The sequence below is a fragment of the Staurois parvus genome, unplaced genomic scaffold, assembly GCF_062004578.1.
Source record: "Staurois parvus isolate SC_StPar_1 unplaced genomic scaffold, SC_StPar_1.0 ptg001287l, whole genome shotgun sequence".
NCBI lineage: Eukaryota > Metazoa > Chordata > Amphibia > Anura > Ranidae > Staurois > Staurois parvus.
In genome coordinates, this window is record NW_028319083.1 from 185139 (window position 1) to 208055 (window position 22917).

Sequence of the window (22917 nt, forward strand, 5' to 3'; positions counted from 1 at the left end):
CTCATAAAGGCATAAACACTGTACAGGGACATGATTAAAAAAAACTTTGTAAATGCATTGAAAACCAATTAATCCGTTCGTATTGTGAAAATAAATTGTGAACCGAGGCGTTATTTTCAATGGATTTTTATTCGTAAACCGAAAATTATGTTAACCGAGGCGTTCGTAAACCGAGGTATGCCTGTACAGGGGTGGACTGACCATTTTGAAACTCTGCCACTGCCCGAGGGCCTGGGGTCAGTAGGGGGCCCCATGAGATGCCTCTGGTACCTTTTTCATAGGCTTTTTTGAGTTTGGGCAAGGACACAGGGGCCCCATGATCCCCTATTGCCTGGGGGCCCCATGAGTTGTCAGTCCGCCCCTGAGCCTGTATATGTACTCCTTCACACCTTCGATTTTTCTTCCTACCTTATAGCACCACCTGCTGGCAGTTCATAGTGACTGCAGGACTCCCCAACCTAGCTCTGTATTGTGAGAGCTTTAGCTATTATTTCTGGTCTTATGGCGCCTCCTGCTGGCGGTTCATTTTGCAGCGCAGGACTCCCTAGCCTGTATTGCTAATAATGTAACATTCACTTCTAAAAGGAAACTGGGGAAGCTGTATGACTTGGCAAATAAGTATCAATAAATAATACACAACAAACACATGATTATGGCCTGATGGCAGATGATACATCATTTTCCTATCTCCCCATCTTCAATTCTGGGGAAAAAAAAAACCCACTGCCAGTTACTAAGATGGCCACACCCATGCCCTTTTCCAGTATGGCCACACCCTATTGCAAGTGACCTCCTATATGCAAATATCACACAGGAAGCATGGGAAAGGAAGCTTGTGTGCTTTATATGAGATCACTTTAAAAGTCAATTAAAATAGAATATATATATATATATAGGAAATAGACAGATGAAAGTGTATAAAAGGGGAATATTTGACTTTGAAAAAAAAAAGAAATGAATATATGGCCGTAGTATTGTCTCACTGAGCTGAGTGAGGATATCAGGATACCTCTCCCCAGTTGAACAGATTGTTGTGTATTATCAGTGAGGTTAATCCTTACCTGTTCCTCCTTATGGAGAAACAGAAATGATGAATGGAGGAGGATGAGTGCTGATTACACCGATCTCCCCCACCACTCTGAACCGACAACTCAGGGTGTGTGTGATTCTGACACTGATCACTGATAATCAAAAGCTTTATCTGTTTTAAAATAGAAAAGAATTAAAATATTTTAAATTATTTGCTGTCTGGAAGATTTATTCCTTTTCATGATTAGGCTTTTATATGTGCTATATTGTTCTGTGCTTCCCCCCCATAGGCAAATATCACACAGAAAGCATAGGAAAGGAACCTTGTGTGCTTTATATTAGATCACTTTGAAACAGGGGTGGACTGGCAATTGGAAACTCGGGCACTGCCCGAGGGCCCAGGGTCAGTAGGGGGCCCCATGAGATGCCCCTGGTACCTTTCATAGGCTTTTTTGAGTTTGGGCAAGGACACAGGGGCCACATGATACCCTATTGCCCAGGGGCCCCATGAGATGCCCCTGGTACCTTTCATAGGCTTTTTTAGAGTTTGGGCAAGGACACAGGGGCCACATGATCCCCTATTGCCCGGGGGCACCATGAGTTGTCAGTCCACCCCTGCTTTGAAAGTAAATTAAAATAGAATTTTATATATATAGGAATAGACAGATGAAAGCGTATAAAAGGGGAATATTTGATTTTGGAAAATAAAAAAATTAAATGAATATATGGCCGTAGTATTGTCTCACTGAGCTGAGTGAGGATATCAGGATACCTCTTCCCAGTTGAACAGATTGTTGTGTATTGTCAGTGAGGTTAACCTTACCTGTTCCTCCTTATGGGGAAACAGAAATGATGAATGGAGGAGGATGAGTGCTGATTACACTGATCTCCCCCACCACCCTGAACTGACAACTTAGGGTGTGTGTGATTCTGATACTAATCTCTGGCAATCAAAAGCTTTATCTGTTTTAAAATAGAAAAAAATTTAAATCTTTCTAGATTATTTGCTGTCTGGAGGATTTATTCCTTTTCATGACTAGGCTTTTATATGTGTTATATTGTACTGTGTTCTTCCCCCCCCCCCCCCCCACACACACACACTTTATGCACACATATAGAGCTTTCTTTTGATGGTATTTGATTGTCACAGTTTTTTTTTGTTTTTTTGCACTATAAATGCTTGCTTACTACTCTGCATGTGATCACTGATTGGCCAATCAGTGATCACATGATCGGGACCTCGTACAGAGGTCCTGTACAGCATTCGATGTTCAGCTGTGTCCGGAGAATACAGCAGGCACCGGATCATGGTGCTGCGCGCTCCCAGGGAGCATGCACAAGCAGGACATTTATAAACGGACACCAGCTCCTGCACTGCTCCCATCCGGCCGTTTATATACATGGGCCAGACGGGAAATGGTTAAAATGACTTTGTCATAAGAGACGTATGGAGACCGCTATTACAAACCTCCCTCCATTTCAATTTTTTTACTTTTTTTTTTACCCAAGCCCACAGTGCAGTGCGCAAAAAAACAAAATAGCGTAAGAATGCATGAAGGTAAAAAAAACCTTGTGCCTTTACAACCACTTTAATTTTTCAATACATTGTGACAAAAAAAATGACAACTTCAAAAAATTCTTCATGCCACTTACTAAATACTTCAACTTTCCAAAAATGGGTCATTTAGAAGGTACTTGTACTGTCCTGGCATTGTAGGGCCTCAAGAAATGAGACAGATTTCTGTGAATGTTGTTCAAAACGTGTGGATAGTTTTGTGAACTGAGTCTAGTGTGTCACATATATTAGTAAGCAGCACCCATGGCCGGTTAGCTCAGTTGGTTAGAGCGTGGTGCTAATAACGCCAAGGTCGCGGGTTCGATCCCCGTACGGGCCAGCTTCCTTTTGGATTATCACGAGCCCATTTTACTTTGTGTTCAAACACATCGGCAGCTGATTTTTGTTAATGCACATCTGCCATAAGAGAAAAAAGAGGGAGGATTCACAGATGTCCTTCTGAAAAAGCTAGATGTATGAAGGTGTCTATCATTTGTCAATCACGGACCCGAAACAAGCATGCTGTAAATGAGTGACAGAAAAGTTTCCGATCTACTTATCTCTGAATTCATCTCAGCAACTCATTCCGCACCGAAGTCAAAGCACCGGAGTGAAAGCTGGGGAGCTAGCTTTCTGAAAGGTGAGTCCAATTATGGAAGCCACCTCAGGTATAAATATGTTGCCAAATCCTGACAACTTTAAACAGCGCTGATATCTGTAGCCACCCCAGGCTGTTCCTTTCTGAGATATCAAGCTGCCCACACACATTACCATTTCGGGATATATTTTTTTATGGGTGTTTGGTAGCATTTGTACTGACATTCAGGGGCGGACTGGCCATTTGGAAACTCGGGCACTGCCCAAGGGCCCGGGGTCAGTAGGAGGCCCCATGAGATGCCCCTGGTACCTTTTTCATAGGCTTTTTTGAGTTTGGGCAAGGACACAGGGGCCCCATGATCCCCTATTGCCCGGGGGCCCCATGAGTTGTCAGTCCGCCCCTGCTGACATTTATAGGTAAAGTTGATCCAGGGAATATCCGATTGCCTCTCGGGGGATCAGGAAGGAATTTTTTCCCTGCAGGAGCAAATTGGATTGTACTTTGCTGGGGTTTTTTTGCCTTCCTCTGGATCAACTGTGGGTGTAAGATCATAACTTTTATTTTTAATGGTTGAACTGGATGGACTTTGGTCTTTTTTCAGCCAGACTAACTATATAACTATGTAATGATTAAAAAACTACTGACACCAGTGGCAGAGCTACCTTGGTCACAAAGGTCGCACTTGCAACTAGGCCCTAGCATTCCACCACTGTGGGGGGTCCCAAGATGGCCAACTGTGGAACATGTATAAGGGTCCTGCAGCAGGACCGTAATAAAGGGCCTGGTGATGGGAGTAAAGGTCCCAGGATCAGTGGGTAGGGCCCCAGCCATGTGTCAGGGGGGCCATTTATGGTTTCTTGAACTGAACCCTGAAGGTTCTAGTTACGCCTCTAATCAGGACTATGTAACTATGTAGCAGATGCCTGATGTGTGTCCAATGTGCTCACCAAGTTTTTGACTAGTGCTTTGCAACCCCTTCAGTAAATGACATAAGTTAGCCTGCAGTTTCTTATTTGTGTTCTTACCTCCTTGCTGCAGTGCTGTTCCTGATCCCTTTCACATGTGTGTTTGTCTGTGCTCACCTATGGGCGTTGTCTGCTGTTCTCTGGGTTTTATTTCCTTCCCTTCCATCACTTCCTGGCCCACCTTCTTGTTTGCCTGCCTATATAAGACATGCTCAGTGTAGGTCACTTTGCCTGAGCAACTTCCTAGTTGTCGGAGATCCTGTGTGTTGCTACTGCCTGTATCCTGCATTGACTACTTGTGTACCGACCCCGGCTTCGTTCTCTGACTGTGCTTGTTTCCCGCCTGTCCTGACCTCGGCTAGTCTATCGGATTTCTTTTTGTCTCCTCCCATTGTACTCTGCTCCTGCAAGCAGTCTCCTCATCCTCAGCTGGCAATACCTGGGAGCCGCGACCTTGTCCCAGCTTGCTGCAAGTCCATCCCCACCATCAGGGACTCTGGTGAAGAAGCAGGCTGGGGCTTAGACTCTGCACCCTGGGGAACCCCAAGTTGAGTATCTACAAGGGCTCACTACCACAGGTGCTGACAGATTGAGAGAGCGTCCTGAAGTCTGCTGCCAACATACTACTTCCAGCCTGGATGACGACCATTGTTATTACCTCCAGCAATTTTGTAAGTCTGCGGGCTTAAAAATTGCTAGAGGGCTGGAGGAGGTGATTTTCTGGAGGAAGAACCAATAAGTGGAATTACAGGGACTTTGGAAGAGATTTATTATATTGCTATCCACTCTCTGTTAGGTCCTGTGTTGACCAGCTTTGGGCTTGTATTGATGACACCAATTTGGGATGCTACTTGGGTCATTCAAAATGTATTGACAGGGTCATTTGACCTGCAGTTGATGTCAGCCAGACATTCTTCAAACAGCTTATGCAATAGACTCGCATGAGAATATAACACCCACCTGAAGCCAGCAAAAGACAGACAGAACCAACCAGCCTCTAGATCAATTTACAGTTGCAAGAAAAAGTATGTGAACCCCTTGGGATTACGTGGAGTTTTGCATGAATTGGGCATAAAATGTGCCTCAGGGCCTGGACGGATTGTTGTCATTGATGGAAAAATGAATTCCAGAGTTTATCAAGACATTTTGCAGGAAAACGTAGGACCATCTGTCCGCCAACTGAAGCTCCGCAGAGGATGGGTGATGCAACAGGACAATGACCCAAAGCATACAAGTAATTCAACAAAACAATGGCTGCAACAGCACAGAATACGCCTTCTGGAGTGGCCCAGTCAGAGTCCTGACCTCAACCCCATTGAAATGCTGTGGCATGACCTTAAGAGAGCGATTCACACCAGACATCCCAAGAATATTGCTACACTGAAACAGTTTTGTGAAGAGGAGTGGTCCAAAATGACTCCAGATCGTTGTGCAGGTCTGATCTGCAACTACAGGAAACGTTTGGTTGAGGTTATTGCTGCCAAAGGAGGGTCAACCAGTTATTAAGTCCAAAGGTTCACATACTTTTTCCTCCCTGCACTGTGAATGTTTACATGTTATGTGCAATTAAACCATGGCAACATCTAATGTTTGTGTAGTATTATGTTCAGCAGACTGTGTTCTTCTATTGTTGTGACTTAGATGACGTTCAGAGCACATTTTATACCCAATTCATGCAAAACTCCACGGAATCCCAAGGGGTTCACATACTTTTTCTTGCAACTGTATCTGAGCCTTTGTGTTGGTCCAGCAGGACAACTGATTTTTTCTTCTGGCAGGGGTGGAGTTCTACCATAACAATAACTAGAATGCCGGTACCTGGACTGTCCATTCCTCATCATTTATAGCAAACATTCCTTTGCCAATACCTTCAGCCCAAAAATTCTTGCCCTGGATTCCATGCAAAGGGTTATGAATCAGACACAGACCCAAGAACAAAAACAACTTCTGCTTACAACTGCTAAGCGCAAAAACTGGCCGATCAGCATGGGAAAAAGGCTCCTAGACTGCAACCCTGCGATAAGAACACAAAACAGAAATGGGAACCTGCATGTGAACACATTGCTAAACGTATTCCTATGGGCAATAAGTTTAAAAGGCTAAAAATAAAACCTATGTGACTCAAAGACAAAGTTAAAAAGATTATACATAATAGGAAAAGAGCTATTAAAAATATAAAAATGAAGGAACGCTATCATCATATAAATGTTACAAAGAATATAACAGAATATGAAAAAGGGAAATCAAGGCCGCAAAAATTCAAAACAAACGACAGATTGCAAAAGAAAGGAGGACAAACCCCCAAACATTCTTCAAATATATTAGTAGTAAAAAGGTCCGGTCTCAAGAGCACAGTCTCAAGGACAGCTGGACAGGACAATAGAAGGTCCTTAACCCATCATCAGGACCGGTATCTGCTCCTTTGGTCAAGGAGGAAAAGGACTGCCAGAGCCCTACAAAATGACCTCCAGCAGGCCACTGGTGTGAATGTCTCTGACCAAACAATCAGAAACAGACTTTATGAGGGTGGCCTGAGGGATCGACTTCCTCTGGTAGGCCCTGTGCTCACTGCCCGGCACCATAGAGCTCGATTGGCATTTGCCATTGAACACCAGAATTGGCAGGTCCACCACTGGCACCCTGTGCTTTTCACAGATGAGAGCAGGTTCACCCTGAGCACATGTGAAAGGGTCTGGAGAAGTCATATGAAGCCCACCCAGAACTGGCCGGCCGCTGTGTAGCCGTCATTCAACTATCTGTGGTTGACAAGTGGTTAAACTATAATTCTTTAAAGTGGTAGTAAACCTACCTTGTTTACTAAAATAAGGGTTACCTGTAGGTACAGTAAACATCTCCTAAACGTGCAACATTTAGGAGATATTTACTATAGTCCCCCGGCTTATGCGCAGTGCGCTCTCAATGGACGACAAGAGCCGGCCAGTGACGTCATCATGGAAGACCGGGTGAAGATGAAAGCCCTGTCAGCACACAGCTGGAGGGCTTTGTTCTAAGGTAAGTCTTTCACAATGTATGCTATGCACAGCACACTATTATTTTGCAGGGGGGAATTGTTGGGAATGTTTTTTTTGGCATTTAACGATCGCTTTAATTGGAAACAAGCCTAGTTTACGTTGATGAATCATTACAGCACAAAAACAAAACCACACCTTCCCGACGAGGATGGGATTCGAACCCACGCGTGCAGAGCACAATGGATTAGCAGTCCATCGCCTTAACCACTCGGCCACCTCGTCAAGATGCCAGGAATTTCCAAAATGTTGGATGTGTTTTAATACCAAAACTAGATATTGGATTTAGACAGACTACTTCAAGAAATGATTGATTTTCTATTGTGCCTAGGTGAACATGCAAACACCAAGAGAAGTCTAGGAAGGGAAATCAATATCCGGCATCCTGCAAGCAACCTTACCTGACATTATGAAGGAGGATGTCACTGAGCCATCACCTTTTACTACTTCTCTCTCCTGATCTTCACTGAGCAGGCAGATGGCTGCTCTATGTCTGCTCCACTTATGCAGAGCAGACATGGCCTGACCAATCAGATATAAATGGACCGCCTGTCCATTTACACCCAACTGTCATACAATCTGAATCGCTAGGGCTAGGCGGATGGGGAACCGATCCCCATCTATCTATTTTCAGCTGATTGGATTGGATGGGATGTAGGTGGGTGTGAAAGAACACATGTCCATTTACACCCACTGTTCCATAGAGAACAACAGAGGGTCTAAATGGGCAGCACAGTGGCTAAATGGTTAGCACTTCTGCCTGGTAGCACTAGGGTTGTTGGTTCAAATCCCAAACACAGCACCACCTGCTTGGAGTTTGTATGTTCTTCCTGTACCTGAGTGGGTTTCCTTCAACACTCTGAAGACACGGAGAGTCTGTACATGCTGGTTGGCTCCTGTCTAAACTGTCCCTACTATGTGAATTAGGGACCTTAGATTGTACACTCCTTGAGGGCAGGGACTGATGTGAAAGTATGTAAAGTGCTGCATAAATTGACAGTGCTATATAAGTACCTGTAGTTAATAAATGGGTCCTCCTGAAAACTGACAGGCAAAGCCCATCAGTCCACTCCTATGAAAGGGGTCTTAGAGAAAGTACTAAGGTGGACAGAAAAAGATTAAGAATATTGCAGTGTTAACAAATTCTGCTTCAAGAATTTACATAGCGTGTATGGAGATCTAATCAGAAACCTTGGTGTTATTATCAGGGCTGCTGTTAGAAACCACAGGGCTCCTTACAGTCAACCTGACAGGACTCCCCACCAATCCACAGGGCCCCATCTCCACAAAACAAACTCAGTTTACTATGCTTCAGTTATGAATGAACACAGTGAGTGATTGGCCTACCCAAACAAATGCTATCTCCACTCCAGTCAATCCTAAGCGCAACGGCTAGACGCATCCACCTCACCAACCGCTCTATATCTGCCTCCCCCCTCTGCCAATCCCTTCATTGGCTCTCGATTGCCCAACGCATCAAATTCAAACTGCTAACTCTGACCTACAAAGCTATTCACAACACCGCCCCAAACTACATAACTGACCTGATGCCCAAATACTACCCTACCCGTGCCCTCCGCTCCTCACAGGACCTCCTACTCTCTAGCTCCCTGGTCTCCTCCTCCCACGCCCGATTGCAGGACTTCCCCCATCCTCTGGAACTCCCTACCACAATACCTCAGACTGTCACCTACCCTCCTCACCTTCAGGCGCACCCTGACAACCCTCCTCTTCAGGGAAGCCTACCCCAACCTCACCTAACACCCGACCTCACCTAACAACTAACCTCCTCCACTCCTCCCACCACTCCATCCCCCACAGCCATCCCCTCCTGTGCCACCTTCCCCTCCCTCCTAGATTGTAAGCTCGAAAGAGCAGGGCCCTCGAACCCCTCGTGTATTGTATTGTTACTGTCTTGTCAGGTGTTCTGTCCCCCACTATAATGTACAGCGCTGAGCATACCCTTTGGCGCTATATAAATACTGTATAATAATAATAATTGGTACCAATCACTCAATATGTTCTTTCAGGAAAGGAAGGGGCTGGAAAAGTTCTGGAACTGATCCCCTGAAAGCTGAAAGCCAGTGGAGAGGAGAAGAAGCCAGCTTTCAGCTGCTGCCAAGAGAGACATACAGGGGATCTGTTCCAGTAATGCCCCGAACCCCCCACCCCACCACCGTGCTGGTCACCCTCCCTGCCCATGTCTGATTCACCCAGCTGCCTGGGCCCCATACAGGACTGGTGGTACCCCCTTATCCACGGCCTTGGTTATTATCATTGTGTTCTACTGGACTGAGTTTGCTGGGTTTTTCATGAACTGTGAATGAGCATATATACCGGTCTGTATGTTCAAACTATTGGAATCACTTCTAAATGCTACCAGTCTACTTAGCAAGTGTTTTGTCAAGAGACAAGGACAGATGGAGTGGGAAATTCTAAAACTAGTGCAAATGTAGCTACATAGATCAAGTCCGTTGTGCAACAGTAGCGGCCTGACTCCAGATCATGGTTGCATCATCAAGGTTGCATGTCCAAATCACATCAGGGGCAATTGTATTTTCATAACCAGCTACTTAGTTACATTTGTTTAAAATGCAATTTATTTTTAGTTGTTCTACAACAGAGAAGATGCCATGATCAGGGGCTATGGTTGTGGGACTTCGAAAATTTGAAGCCAAATGACGGGGTATACACCAATTGAGCAATTGGGCAGCACAGTGGCTAAATGGTTAGCACTTCTGCCTAGCAGTACTCAGGTCGTTGGTCTGAATCCCAACCACAACACCACCTGCCTGGAGTTTGCATGTTCTCCCTGTGTCTGCGTGGGTTTCCTCCGTGTACTCCGGTTTCCTCCCACACTCTAAAGACATGCTGGTAGGTTAATTGGCTCCTGTCTAAATTGTGCCTAGTCTGTGTATGTATGAATGTGAGTTAGGGACCTTAGATTGTACACCCCTTGAGGGTCAGGGACCTTAGATTGTACGCCCCTTGAGGGTCAGGGACCTTAGATTGTACGCCCCTTGAGGGTCAGGGACCTTAGATTGTACCCCCCTTGAGGGTTAGGGACCTTAGATTGTACGCCCCTTGAGGGTTAGGGACCTTAGATTGTACACCCCTTGAGGGTTAGGGACTGATGTGAATGTACAATATATATGTAAAGTGCTGTGTAAATTGATGGCGATATATAAGTACCTGAAATAAATAAATAATTGATAGAAACTCATTGGTAGCTAGGTGTCAATTTCTCAAATGCCCAGCTGCCTATTTACATTCCAAATATGAACATTTGTCCACTATGACCACTAAAATGATAAAACATCTGTGATAGCAATTCTATTTTAGTGTCATAATTCCCATTTAGTCTCTTGTGCTTATGTTCATTGAGAACGACAAGCCGTCAGCCACAGAAGCTGTCAGGAGCGGGACTTGCAGTCTTCCCATTAACCTCCCTAGCGGTCTGATTATGTCAGTATTTCTGTGCTCAAAGAGGTACATTTTTTGCATAGAAATATGTTGTTTTTTTTTATTGTAGGCCTGTAATTTTTAGGAATAACTCACTGAAATCTGTCCGAACAAGAGTCTAGTAAACATCCCGGGTATGATAATACTTGAAACACGAAATCATAAATTATAATATAATAAATAATCATAAAAAATAATAATATAATAATAAGAAATTTAATTCAATAATATAATCAAACCAAAAACACTGAAATGTGAAATATAGCGCCAAGTTCGCACATCGCTGAGCTCAGTCGCAGAATCGTTTTCAGTGTCTGATGATGAATTTCCCCCACGAATCATTATCACTCAATTCTGCAAGTGGTTCTGATTTACTATCGCTGTTCTCTAGCCGGTCTAAAACCGCGTTTGACCTAAAGGGACGCTTTTTGGACGCCATGGACGTTTCTCAGTTTCCAGGCAGAAAGAACAGTAAAAATGCAGGCAGGGCGCCGGACAAAGCACTCGGGACAAAATGTATGTGAAATGGTTTGATACAGGAATGTTATACTATGTGATTTTACTGTATTTAGTGAATGTCACTTTTACATTTTTTTTAATTTCCCGCCAGTTCCGTCCCCCGTACGTCCCGACGCTCGCAGGGACCAGAACCCAGAAGGCGGATGCCGGCATCAGCCGGAGAAGATGGCCGGGGACACTGCAGGGGGGACATCGCGGGAGCGCAGGACAAGGTAAGTGATTGAGGGAACCCTGAGCAACGCTGCATGGTAATCCTGAGTGTAGCTCGGGAATACCGCTTGTGGTACTGAAAGTTTACCCCGAGCTACACTCGGGAATACCGCCAGGAGGGTTAACAGAACACTGTGGATGTATGGCGCTGCAGGGTGGGCGGAGCCCCACACAACCACATTTTTTAAAATTTGTGACAGCTAGCGGGAGGAGAAGAGCCCCCGTGAGCTGTCACAAGAGGGGAGCGGGGGCCGGTCCTTTCCTAACAAGTTATGAAAGGTGAACTTATCCTTTAAGGCATCTTGGCACAATACAGCAGAGCCAGGGTGAGGTTTATATTATTTTAGTGTTTGTAGGTATTATTAGGCAGTCTTGTCATTATGTCATGATATTCTTTTTAAGCCCTCGCCCTCCAGAGGATTTACACCCTTCCTAACCAGGCCATTTGTTTGCGATACAGCGCTGCGTTATTTCAACTTACAATTGCGCGGTCATGCAACGCTGCACCCAAATGAAATTTACGTCCTTTTTTCCCACAAATGGAGCTTTCTTTCGGTGGTATTTGATCACCTGTGCATTTTTATTTTTTGCGCTATAAAAAAAAAGGCCGACAATTTAACAGAAAAAAAACAATTTGGACTTTTTGCTATTAAACATGTCCAGTAAAAAAATAAAAAAAAACAAATTTCATCATAAATTTAGCCCAAAATAAATTTTGCTCCATGTCTTTGCTAAAAAAAAATCCCAATACGCATAAATTAATTAGTTTGCATGAAATTTGAAGCTTTTACAAATGGCAGTTTATATAATGGAATTTTTTTTTTTTACTAGTAATGGTGGTGATCAGCAGGACTGCGGCGGGCATTCTGACACAGGGGGTAACTGACTTGGTGGCACTGACACCCCCAGTGACACCAATACAGTGATCAGTGCTAATAAAAAGCACTGGCACTGTACTAATAGCACTGGGCAGGAAGAGGTTAACATCTGGGGCAATCAAAGGGTTAACTGTGTGCTGTTTTACTGTACACAGCACGTGTGTGCTTTACTTGGGAAGCATGCTGTTGTTGCTGGCAGGACCTGTGTTGTTTATTTGGCAATCGCCAGGTACTGTTGGAGAACCTCTGGCCGGGACCCGGTGACTGACATCTGTAGCCGCTAATGGTGGCGCGGGTAGGGCAGCGCGCAATAATACGCGTCACCTACCTGGAAATGCAAATCACATATATATACTTGAGTTTGCTTAGCCCTGCCGCCCTGTAGCAGTATCTATGCTATAGGGCGGTGGATTAACTGTGTGCTCTGTGTGTTTTACTATGTGGGCAGTGTGTGCTTTCCACTGTAAGCACACTGCTTTGTATGGCTCTGCTATTCAGAGCCATACAAAGCAGTGTGTAGGAGCTAACAGGGGAGAGACCTGTATTGTTAACATACAGTTCTCTCCCTCCGTAGGTACTTCTTGGCGATCACCAGGTGCCGGCGAGTAATCACCGGCCAGGACCCAGTGATTGCCAGCCAAGGCCGCGAATGGCAGCGCAGGAAGCGCGCCCACGCACCCCCTACCCAGAAATGCAAAATCATGTATATATATGTGATTTTGCGCACCCCTGCAGCAGTATTTCTGCTATTGGGCGGCGGTAAAGCGGTTAAAGCGTTGATAGCAATATTGTCTCCCTAGCCTTAGTAAGAAAGTCCCCATCTTGGGTCTCAGCTAGACCTGAGAGAATATGTTGTCATGGAGGCTAATCCTTACCTGTTTTTTTTCTTATGGGGAACCATGCATGATGAATAGAGGAAGATGAGCGTGTGATTTCACTGATCATCTGCCTAAATGCCACATCTAGTCTTGGTCAATCACACTTCCCCTGGTGGGAGTGTACATTATTATTATTATTATTATACAGGATTTATATATTATTATTATTATACAGGATTTATATATTAATATTATTATACAGGATTTATATATTATTATTATTATACAGGATTTATATAGCGCCAACAGTTTGCTCAGCGCTTTACAATATAACGGGAGACAATACAGCAACAATACAGTTCAATACAAGAGGGATAGGAGGGCCCTGATCCTTGGAGCTTACAATCTAGGAGGGAGGGGCTAGTGGTACAAAAGGTAGTAACTGTGGGGGATGGACTGGTTGGAAAAGTAGAAGATTCCATTATTAGCTGAGGGCAGGATAGGCTTCCCTGAAGAGATAGGTTTTCAGAGATCTCCTAAAAGTGAGCAGAGTAGGCGATAGTCTGATAAATTGGGGTAGAGAGTTCCAGAGGATGGGGGAAGCTCTGGAAAAGTCTTGGAGACGAGCATGAGAGGGGGAGACAAGGGAGCTAGAGAGCAGGAGGTCGTGCGAGGAGCGGAGAGGACGGTTTGGGTGATATTTGGAGACAAGATTGGTGATGTAATTGGGGCCGGAGTTATAAATGGCTTTATACATTATTGTTAATGTTTTAAAATGTATCCGTTGGGCAATGGGAAGCCAGTGGAAGGATTGTCAGAGAGGGATGGAGGCCAGTGGAGGGATTGGCAGAGAGGGATGGAGGACACTGAGTGGAGGCCAGTGGAGGGATTGGCAGAGAGGGGTGGAGGACACTGAGTGGAGGCCAGTGGTGGGATTGGTAGAGAGGGATGGAGGACACTGAATGGAGGCCAGTGGAGGGATTGGCAGAGAGGGATGGAGGACACTGAGTGGCGGGACTGGCAGAGAGGGGTGGCAGATTCAGAACGGTTAGTAAGGTGGATAAGTGACATATATAGCCAATGAGCCAGTTTGGACACTTTGGTGCAGAACTGGCATACATTTTGACAAACAAGAAACCCATTATTTTCTAGTACCCTCACAATTCTAGAAACATTATGTTTAAAGGGGAAACCAGTCGACAAAACCACTTCTTTGGCCTATTCATGGCTTCAAAACACTTACTCTGAACCCCCTGATAATTTTCTGACGGGTTGGGAATCAGCCCTTAAGGTAAAGTTCTCTGATGAGCAATGGAAAAAAGCCTGCATTTTTGCTCACAAATGCTCTATTAGCACTAGAACCCAAGAAACCTCCTACAAATTGTTAACAAGATGCTAAGCCGGATAGGTTAAAGAGGTGGTTCCCCCAGATGTCAGGCTTATGTAGGCGCTGTGTGTAAGCTGAAGGCTTCCTGTTTGGTGACAATGTCCAAATCTTATACCATTTTGGGACAAAGTTCGTGAGTTGACATACTCTATTACTGAGACCACATTACCCTTAACCCCCAAATGTTGTCTCCTCAATATCTCTCTTTGAAATCATACAAGAAATCCTTGGTTCGGCACCTTTTGAATGCGGCCAAGTCCCTAATCCCCAGGCGTTGGAAGACTACTCATGGCCCTTCGATCCAATATTGGATAAGAGAGGTTAACGTCATTCAGGAGTTAGAAAGGACATTGACTATGACTGATGGTATGGTTGCCCGATTCCACAATTATGGTCCAGTTGGTATGCTTTCCCTTTCTCAGAAACGTATAGAGGGATGATGGGTGAATAACACTTTTTTACTTGATGTACGTATCATGCTGGTGGATACTTGACACCGCTTGCAGAATGGATCTATTCTTACGATTGCTGTTCTCCTTCTTCCTTTACTAAACTTCATTCTTCTGTTCATATTTCTTATGTCAGATTTGATGTTTTTACCTGCGATTTATAAACGTCTCCATTTGTGACTGCTTCATGTAGACCACTGGAATGATTGTACTATCGAGCTTTTCCTGATGCCAACATTTGATACCATGTACTACATGACTTTATAATCTGTAAAGCTTTTTGTAGTTCACTGATGTTTATATGTTCTGCTTTTTATGAATAAACGTCAACTGTTTAAAAAAAAAACCCATTAGGATAAAACTAGACCAGAATATCTGCTTTTAAAATTTGAATGCTTTAGCCAAAAACAAACCTAGTTTATCCCAAAGAACAAATCTCTCAAAGCTGATAAGGATGGGATTTAAACCCATGCATGCAGATCATAATGGATTAGTGGTCCATTGCTTTAACCACTTGGTCACCTCATCAGAAATGTGCCAAAACCTAACAAGAGGCTTGTCAATGCAATTTTTAAAAACTTTTCCTAAAGTGAAAATTGATATTGGGTTTATAATGAAGATTGCTAGAAAGTAAAGAAGCATAGCTAAAGCTTTTTTGACTTTATATTTCAGATTGATAACAGGAGTGCAGTCATAGATGTGTGCACAGGGTGTGCTGGTTGTGCCTGGGCACACCCTAATCACCCCGTGTGCCAGGGCCACTAATAAATCAGTACCATACCATCAATACTCTCCTGTACCCGGCCCAGCCCAGGCTCTATCAGTTCAAATGGGGGGCCTGGGGCCTATTGCAGACACCAATCTTCTTGTTCCTCCCTCTGCAACACAGCCTGCTTTTCCGCTTCTTCCTTCCTCCAGCTGTGCTGGAAGGGGATCAGCTCTAGCTTCTGAGACCCCATCTGGGCCCCCTTATGTGCCCTTTTCTCCCACAACACTTCCAGTTTCCCTCCTCTCTCACTGGCAGCTGCTATGGGTACACAGGGGGTTGTTTCATGATGTAGAGCAGGGGAGGGGGGTGGTAAATACACTGCTCAAAAAAAATTAAAGGAACACTTTGAAAACACATCAGATCTCAATGGAGAAAAACCTCCTGCTGGATCTCTATACTGATATGGACGGGGTAATGTGTTAGGGACATAAGGATGCCCCATTGTTTAATGGAAATGAAAATTATCAACCTACAGAGGACTGAATTCAAAGACACCTTGAAAATCAAAGTGAAAAAATTATGCAGCAGGTGAGTCCATTATGCTGAAACTTCATTGCAGCAACTCAGAATGATCCTCAGTAGTTTGTATGGCCCCCACGTGCTTGTATGCATGGCTGACAACATCGGGGCATGCTCCTAATGAGACGACGGATGGTGTCCTGGGGGATTTCCTCCCAGATCTGGACCAGGGCATCACTGAGCTCCTGGACAGTCTGAGTTGCAACCTGGCGGTGTCAAATGGACCAAAATATGACATCCCAGAGGTGTTCTATTGGATTTAGGTCAGACGAGCGTGGAGGGCATTCAATGGTATCAATTCCTTCATCCTTCAGGAACTGTCTGCATACTCTCGCCACATGAGGCTGGGCATTGTCCTGCACCAGGAGGAACCCAGGACCCACTGCACCAGGAGGAACCCAGGACCCACTACACCAGCGTAGGGTCTGACAATGGGTCCAAGGATTTCATCCCGATACCTAATGGCCTTCAGGGTGCCATTGTCTACCCTGTAGAGGTCTGTGCGTCCTGCCATGGATATGCCTCCCCAGACCATCACTGACCCACCACCAAAACGGTCATGCTGAACCATGTTACAGGCAGCATAACGTTCTCCACGGCTTCTCCAGACCCTTTCACATCTGTCACATGTGCTCAGGGTGAACCTGCTCTCATCTGTGAAAAGCACAGGGAGCTTTCCGGGAGGTGGACCGGCTACTACAAGACCAGTTCATAATGGGGCTCTCCAACAAGTTCTTACAGAACAAATTGCAAGAGATGACCCAGACGGCACCCAACATGACATTCTACAGCATCTACTTAGCCGCCATGGAGAGAGAGGAGGAGTGCATACCTGTGGCGGTGAGAATAGTGAGTAGTACCCATGCTACAAGAGGTCAGTCTGCATCTGAAGACTCAGAATCCTTAAAGGATGTGGTCCAGGCCCTGCGGACAGAATTAAGAGAACTTCGGCTGGAAGTGTCCCAGATGAAGGCAGAATCTCCCCGGTCCCTGGAAATGACCTCAGCGCCACTCCACTCAGGATGACTCAGCTGCGGGGGCACGTCAAAAGGGGACCCCTCTGTTGGGCTTGTCGACAGTATGGCCACATGGCCAGAGAGTGCCCAGAACAGATGAAGACCGAGCCGACGTTAAACTTCCAGTAGCTGGGCGTCATGTGGTGGTACACCAGAAGCTAAGCCCTAAGCATGAGGAACACGACCTGTATGCTAGCAGCCCTGTTATGGAAGCTGAGGTGGAAGGCCAGAAGAGTTCTTCGAAAGACACTTTGGACATATAATGGAGCCGGAAGACGGGAGCGTCATCAAGCTGACGGCTGCCAATAACAGAGAGATGGACGTCCGAGGAATAGTCTGGATGCGAGTCCAGCTGTGTGGGCAAGACATCGGCAAAAAGGGGGTCGTGTTGGTGGATCATTCGTCCCAGAGAGGGATGGACGTGACACTAGGTATGAACGTGCTGAGGGACCTAGACCACCAACTTCATGCCAAAGAAGGGCCGAGGTATTGGCAACGGGCGACCACACACCGGCCAACCCAGAAGGTTCTACAGCAGATGGTGAGGAGCTGTAGTCTGCGAAAGGGCGACATGTCCGGTCGGCCCATTGGACACGTGAGGGTGCCGCGCAGGACCCCGGTGAAGATCCCACCTCAACATGAGCAAATATTGATGCTGCCGGTTGGGGCTGGACAACGACTGAATGGACTGGAGGTCCTGATCGAGCCCGCTTGCCAAGAAGAAACGCAGACTCATCCACTGGTAGCCCGGGCCCTCGCTATTGTGAAGGATGGATGTTTGCCTGTACGCTGCCTCAACGTTGAAGATCGAGAGTTAACTGTCCCTGGGAATACCTTGCTGGCCAAAGTTTGTGTCCGAAGGGGATATTCCTCGACGGAGAAGCTTCACGCTACGGGCAGATAGGAGATCAGCCTGGACCTATGCTGTAGAGGTCCATCAAAGGGAGACACTGACAGCGGAGTGGAACGGTCGAGTGATCATGACCCGAATGGGGGTGGACTGCAAGATCCTGACTCCAGAACAACAGAAGTTGCTGAATGACACCCTTTGAGAGTTTCAGGAGGCCTTCTCGAGACATGATGAGGACTTCGGGTGCAGGGGCGGACTGATAATTCATGGGGCCGCCAGGCAATAGGGGATCTCGGGGCCCCTGTGTCCTTGCCAAAACTCAAAAAAACCTATGAAAAAGGTCGCAGGGGCATCTCATGAGGCCCCTACTGACCCCGGGCCCTCGGGCAGTGCCTGAGTTTCCAAATGGTCAGTCCGCCCCTGTTCGGGTGTGTCTCCGCCATCAAACATGAAATCCCCACCGGCAATGCTGCACCGATCAGGGAAAACCCCTCCTAAAATGTACCAGGAGGTGAAGGCTATGGTGGCCAGCATGTTGGAAAACCAGGTGATCCAGGAGAGTCAAAGTCCTTGGGCTGCTCCAGTAGTCTTGGTGCGGAAGAAAGATGGGAGTCTCCGCTTCCACCCATACACTGATTCCTGCTCTTTTAGGGTAATAACAGGTAAGGTGTGGCAGCTTAGTTGTGCCCGCCAGTAGGTAAATTACTACACCTTCTACCTTCATCCATCAGGAGGCGCCGTGCTGTGCAGCACAAGGGTCTCAGCCTTTGGGCTGAGTGTATGTAAATTTATTGTATGTTTCCAGTATTTGTGGTTGTGTTTATTTGCCACATCTAAGTAAAATTCTGCTGTGGCAAAAGCTGGTGTTGGGGTTGCTTTCCTCGTTCGTGACTTCACTGTATCCTGGGGAGCCCACCCCGGTACACGGCTTACAGCTTGCCACCATCCGCAGTCAATCAGCTGACTGGTCTGTAGGTAACCATACACACAGTCCATACACACAGAGTCCTGTCTGCTATTTTACATACAATGACACTAATCTGCATGTAATTTGGATTTTCATTAACAGCGACTTCATTAAAATGTTGACGATTTTATTCTGCACTATAGTTTACAACTATGTGACTTGTAATCAAAAAGACACAATCAGGAATCTACATTACAAATGTACATGTTCATGCTTTTTAAAGTGTTTAACCATCACAACCATGAAGGAATACTAAATCATCTATGTCTCTACCATATCAGATTATATGCCACATCAGATTAGAAGTGCCAGCTCCTTAACTAGTTGCCGACCGCAGATAGCCGAATGACGGCTTCACTGCGGCCGGCCAGTTCTGGGTGCACGTCATATGACGTCCCCCCAGAACGCGCTCTCCTGCGCGCCCCAGGGGGCGCGCACCCGGCAATCTCCGTGATTGCTGTGTCCTACGGACACAGCTGATCACGAGATGTGGTAAAAGGCCAATCATACCGGCCTTTTACCACGTGATCAGCGGTGTCCAATGACACGCTGATCACAGGGAAATGCAAGTGCCGGTTCTCGGCTGCACTCTCCTCATGCTGTCAGATCATGAGGAAAGTACTGCCGAGAACCGGCACCGATCATCAGGGCACTGATGATCAGTGCCCTGATGATCGGTGCCCAGCAGTGCCACCCACAAGTTCCGCCCACCTGTGCCCAGCAGTGCCCCCACCTGTACCCAGCAGTGCACCCACCTGTGCCACTCTGCAGTGTCACACACCTGTGCCCAGAAGTGCCACCTATGTGTGTCCAGCAGTGCCACCCACCTGTGCCCACCCACCAGTGCTGCCCACCAGTGCAGCCCAGCAGTGCTGCCAGTCAGTGCCACCAGTCAGTGCCCAGCAGTTGTGCCAGTCAGTGCCGCCAGTCAGTGCCCAGCAGTGATGCCAGTCAGTGCCATCTATCAGTACCCATCATCAGTGTCACCTATCAGTGCCGCCTATCAGTGCTGCATATTAGTGCCGCCTATCCGTGACACCTCATTAGTGCTGCCTATCAGTGCCACCTATCCGTGCCACCTCATTAGTACTGCCTATCAGTGCCCTTTAGTGCTGCCTATCAGTGCCCATCAGTGCCGCCTATCAGTGCCCATCAGTGCTGCCTCATCAACGCACATCAGTGAAGGAGAAAAATTACCTGTTTGAAAAATTTTATAATAGAAACAAAGAAACTTTTTTTTTTTCAAATTTTTTGCATTTTTAATTTATAGCGCAAAAAGTAAAGCGCCCAGTGGCGATTAAATACCACCAAAAGAAAGCTCTATTTGTGAGAAAAAAATGATCAAAATTTCATATGGGTACAATGTTGCATGACTGCGCAATTGTCAATCAAAGTGCGACAGCGCTGAAAGCTGAAAATTGGCCTGGTAAGGAAGGGGGTATAAGTGCCCGGTAGGCAAGTGGTTAATAACCAACTATTTACTGGTTGTTAAGGAGCCGACACCCGCCAGCATCCCTAACAACCAGAATCAATTTGAAAAAATCATCATCATACTTACCAATGTGCCTTTTCAGACTTCTTATAACTTGGAGGTCAGTTTAGAGGTGGGCAGATTCACATACACACATGGTGTGGTGGTGTTGGAAAGTGATGTCCGCAAGCTCACAAGGAGAAGGATTTATTGATAAAGACTGCACTGGATTTTCTTTGTTTACAGATTTTGTCGATTCACTTTTTTTAGACACTTCGAGTTCTGCGTTAATTTCTATAAATTTTTAATTTTAATGATTTAAGTGAAAACAAAGCTAGTTTACTTTAATAAATCAGCAGAGTAAGAAAACATGTCAAGTCGACGAGGATGGGATTCGAACCCACGCGTGCAGAGCACAATGGATTAGCAGTCCATCGCCTTAACCACTCGGCCACCTCGTCACCATACCAATGAACTTTTTTCACATATTTTTTTAAAGTGAAAGTTGACCCTGAATTTAGAAAAAAGATGTCTACAAATGAATGACATTCTATTATACACAGGTGTAAATGCAAACACCAGTTGAAGGGAAATCATTGTCTCCTACCACATATAGAGACAGCAACCAATCGGACCGGATGCTATGGAGGAGGGTGTCACTGAGCTGCTACCTCCTCCTTCTCTAAAGAAATTGAGAAAACACACAAAGGTGGAGAGAAGAACATGAAGAAGATTACAGCATAACAAAGGCAGCTTCAAGCTGTTCTGGAGATCTAACCTGGAATTCTGGTGATATTACCATCGTGTGCTAACCGGCCAGAGTTTGCCGGGTTTTCCATGAACTATGAATGAGTATATACCGGTTCAAGTGTTCAACTATTGAAAGCCCTTCTAAATGCTACTGGTCTACTTAGTAAGTGTTCTGTTGAGGGGCAGATGGTGTGATACATGCCTAAAAATAGTGCAAAGTACATCTTCCACATGACTCTGTGGCGCAACGGTAGCGCGTCTGACTCCAGATCAGAAGGTTGCGTGTTCAAATCACGTCAGGGTCACTTGTATTTTGATAAACAGCTACTTAAATAAATTTGTATAAAGTGTAAATTATTACAGTGATTATCAAAAAAAAAGAGCAGATGTGATTATCAGGACCTTTGGAAATATAAAGTAAGACAATGGAGTTGATGTTTCAAGGAAGTAACATGAATGTTCTCATTGGAAGGTGTATGCTTACTCTACCAAATAATGCTGCTCTTATGGCTCCTTCACCCAACACAGCAGAGTCCGGGAGAATATTATATTGTCGTAATGTTTGTGGGTGTTACTAGGCAGCCTCGTCATTATGTCATGATATTCATTTTAAAGATTGACAGTAATATTGTTTTCTAACCTAAGTAAGGAAATTCCACTCTTGGCACCCCCAATTCCCCACAAATCACTCCTAGCATACATTCTCTTTCCTTCCAAATCCCCCTGACCCCCCCCCCAAAGCATAAGTTCTCCCCCCACATGCCCTCTCCTAGCACAAATCATCTCCCAAAAACCCCATTCCTAGTACAAATCCTGGCCACCAAATACCCCCTCATAGCCTAAATCAGGTGTCGGCGACACGCGGCTCCAGAGCCGCATGCGGCTCTTTTTCACCTTGGCTGCGGCTCCGGAGCACACTGCCCACCAGGTGACAGGCAATAGGGCAGCAATGGGCAAACTACGGCCCGGCGGACCTTTTAATCCGGCCCGCGGAGCTAGGCTCCTCTCACAGTCCGCCCTGAAGACCGGTGTAGCATGAAAATCTGTCTCCTATGAGGATCTGTCCCCCTCGACGTATCTGCGCATGTGCCGGAGATCGCCGATCGGCTGCTAATGCCTGAAACTGGCACATGCGCAGATACGTCGAGGGGGACAGATCCTCATAGGAGACAGATTTTCATGCTACACCGGAACGGCGCGGGAACACGGCGAGAGCAAAGGTAAGTGAATTGACACAGGGGGGACTTGGGGACTTAATATGGGGGATTAATTAATAGGGGGGATGAATTACTATATGGGCGATGAATTACTATGGGGGATGAATTACTATATGGGGGATGAATTACTATGGGGGATGAATTACTATGGGGGATGAATTACTATGTGGGGGATGAATTACTATGTGGGGGATGAATTACTATATGGGGGATGAATTACTATGGGGGATGAATTACTATAGGGGGGATGAATTACTTTGTGGGGGATGAATTACTATGGGGGATGAATTACTATGGGGGATGAATAACTATGGGGGATGAATTACTATATGGGGGATGAATTACTATGGGGGATGAATTACTATATGGGGGATGAATTACTATGGGGGATGAATTACTATGGGGGATGAATTACTATATGGGGGATGTATTTTCAGTTTTAAAAATGTGGCTCTCAAA

The 22917-nt window shown here is 45.7% G+C and overlaps 6 non-coding genes across 6 annotated transcripts; 4 read left to right on the forward strand and 2 right to left on the reverse strand.

Moving 5' to 3' along the window:
• Positions 1 to 1038: 1038 nt before the first annotated feature.
• Positions 1039 to 1173, forward strand: LOC149437457 (U8 small nucleolar RNA). Its single transcript, XR_016308135.1, has one exon. It is a non-coding gene; the product is annotated as a U8 small nucleolar RNA (small nucleolar RNA).
• Positions 1174 to 1830: 657 nt separating this feature from the next.
• On the forward strand, positions 1831 to 1964 carry LOC149437458 (U8 small nucleolar RNA). The gene has a single exon (XR_016308137.1). It is a non-coding gene; the product is annotated as a U8 small nucleolar RNA (small nucleolar RNA).
• An 886-nt stretch (positions 1965 to 2850) lies between these two features.
• On the forward strand, positions 2851 to 2924 carry TRNAI-AAU (transfer RNA isoleucine (anticodon AAU)). Its single transcript has one exon. It is a non-coding gene; the product is annotated as a tRNA-Ile (tRNA).
• Positions 2925 to 7319: 4395 nt separating this feature from the next.
• TRNAS-GCU (transfer RNA serine (anticodon GCU)) lies at positions 7320 to 7401 on the reverse strand. Its single transcript has one exon. It is a non-coding gene; the product is annotated as a tRNA-Ser (tRNA).
• Positions 7402 to 20870: 13469 nt separating this feature from the next.
• TRNAS-GCU (transfer RNA serine (anticodon GCU)) lies at positions 20871 to 20952 on the reverse strand. Its single transcript has one exon. It is a non-coding gene; the product is annotated as a tRNA-Ser (tRNA).
• Positions 20953 to 21474: 522 nt separating this feature from the next.
• Positions 21475 to 21546, forward strand: TRNAW-CCA (transfer RNA tryptophan (anticodon CCA)). The gene has a single exon. It is a non-coding gene; the product is annotated as a tRNA-Trp (tRNA).
• Positions 21547 to 22917: the final 1371 nt, after the last annotated feature.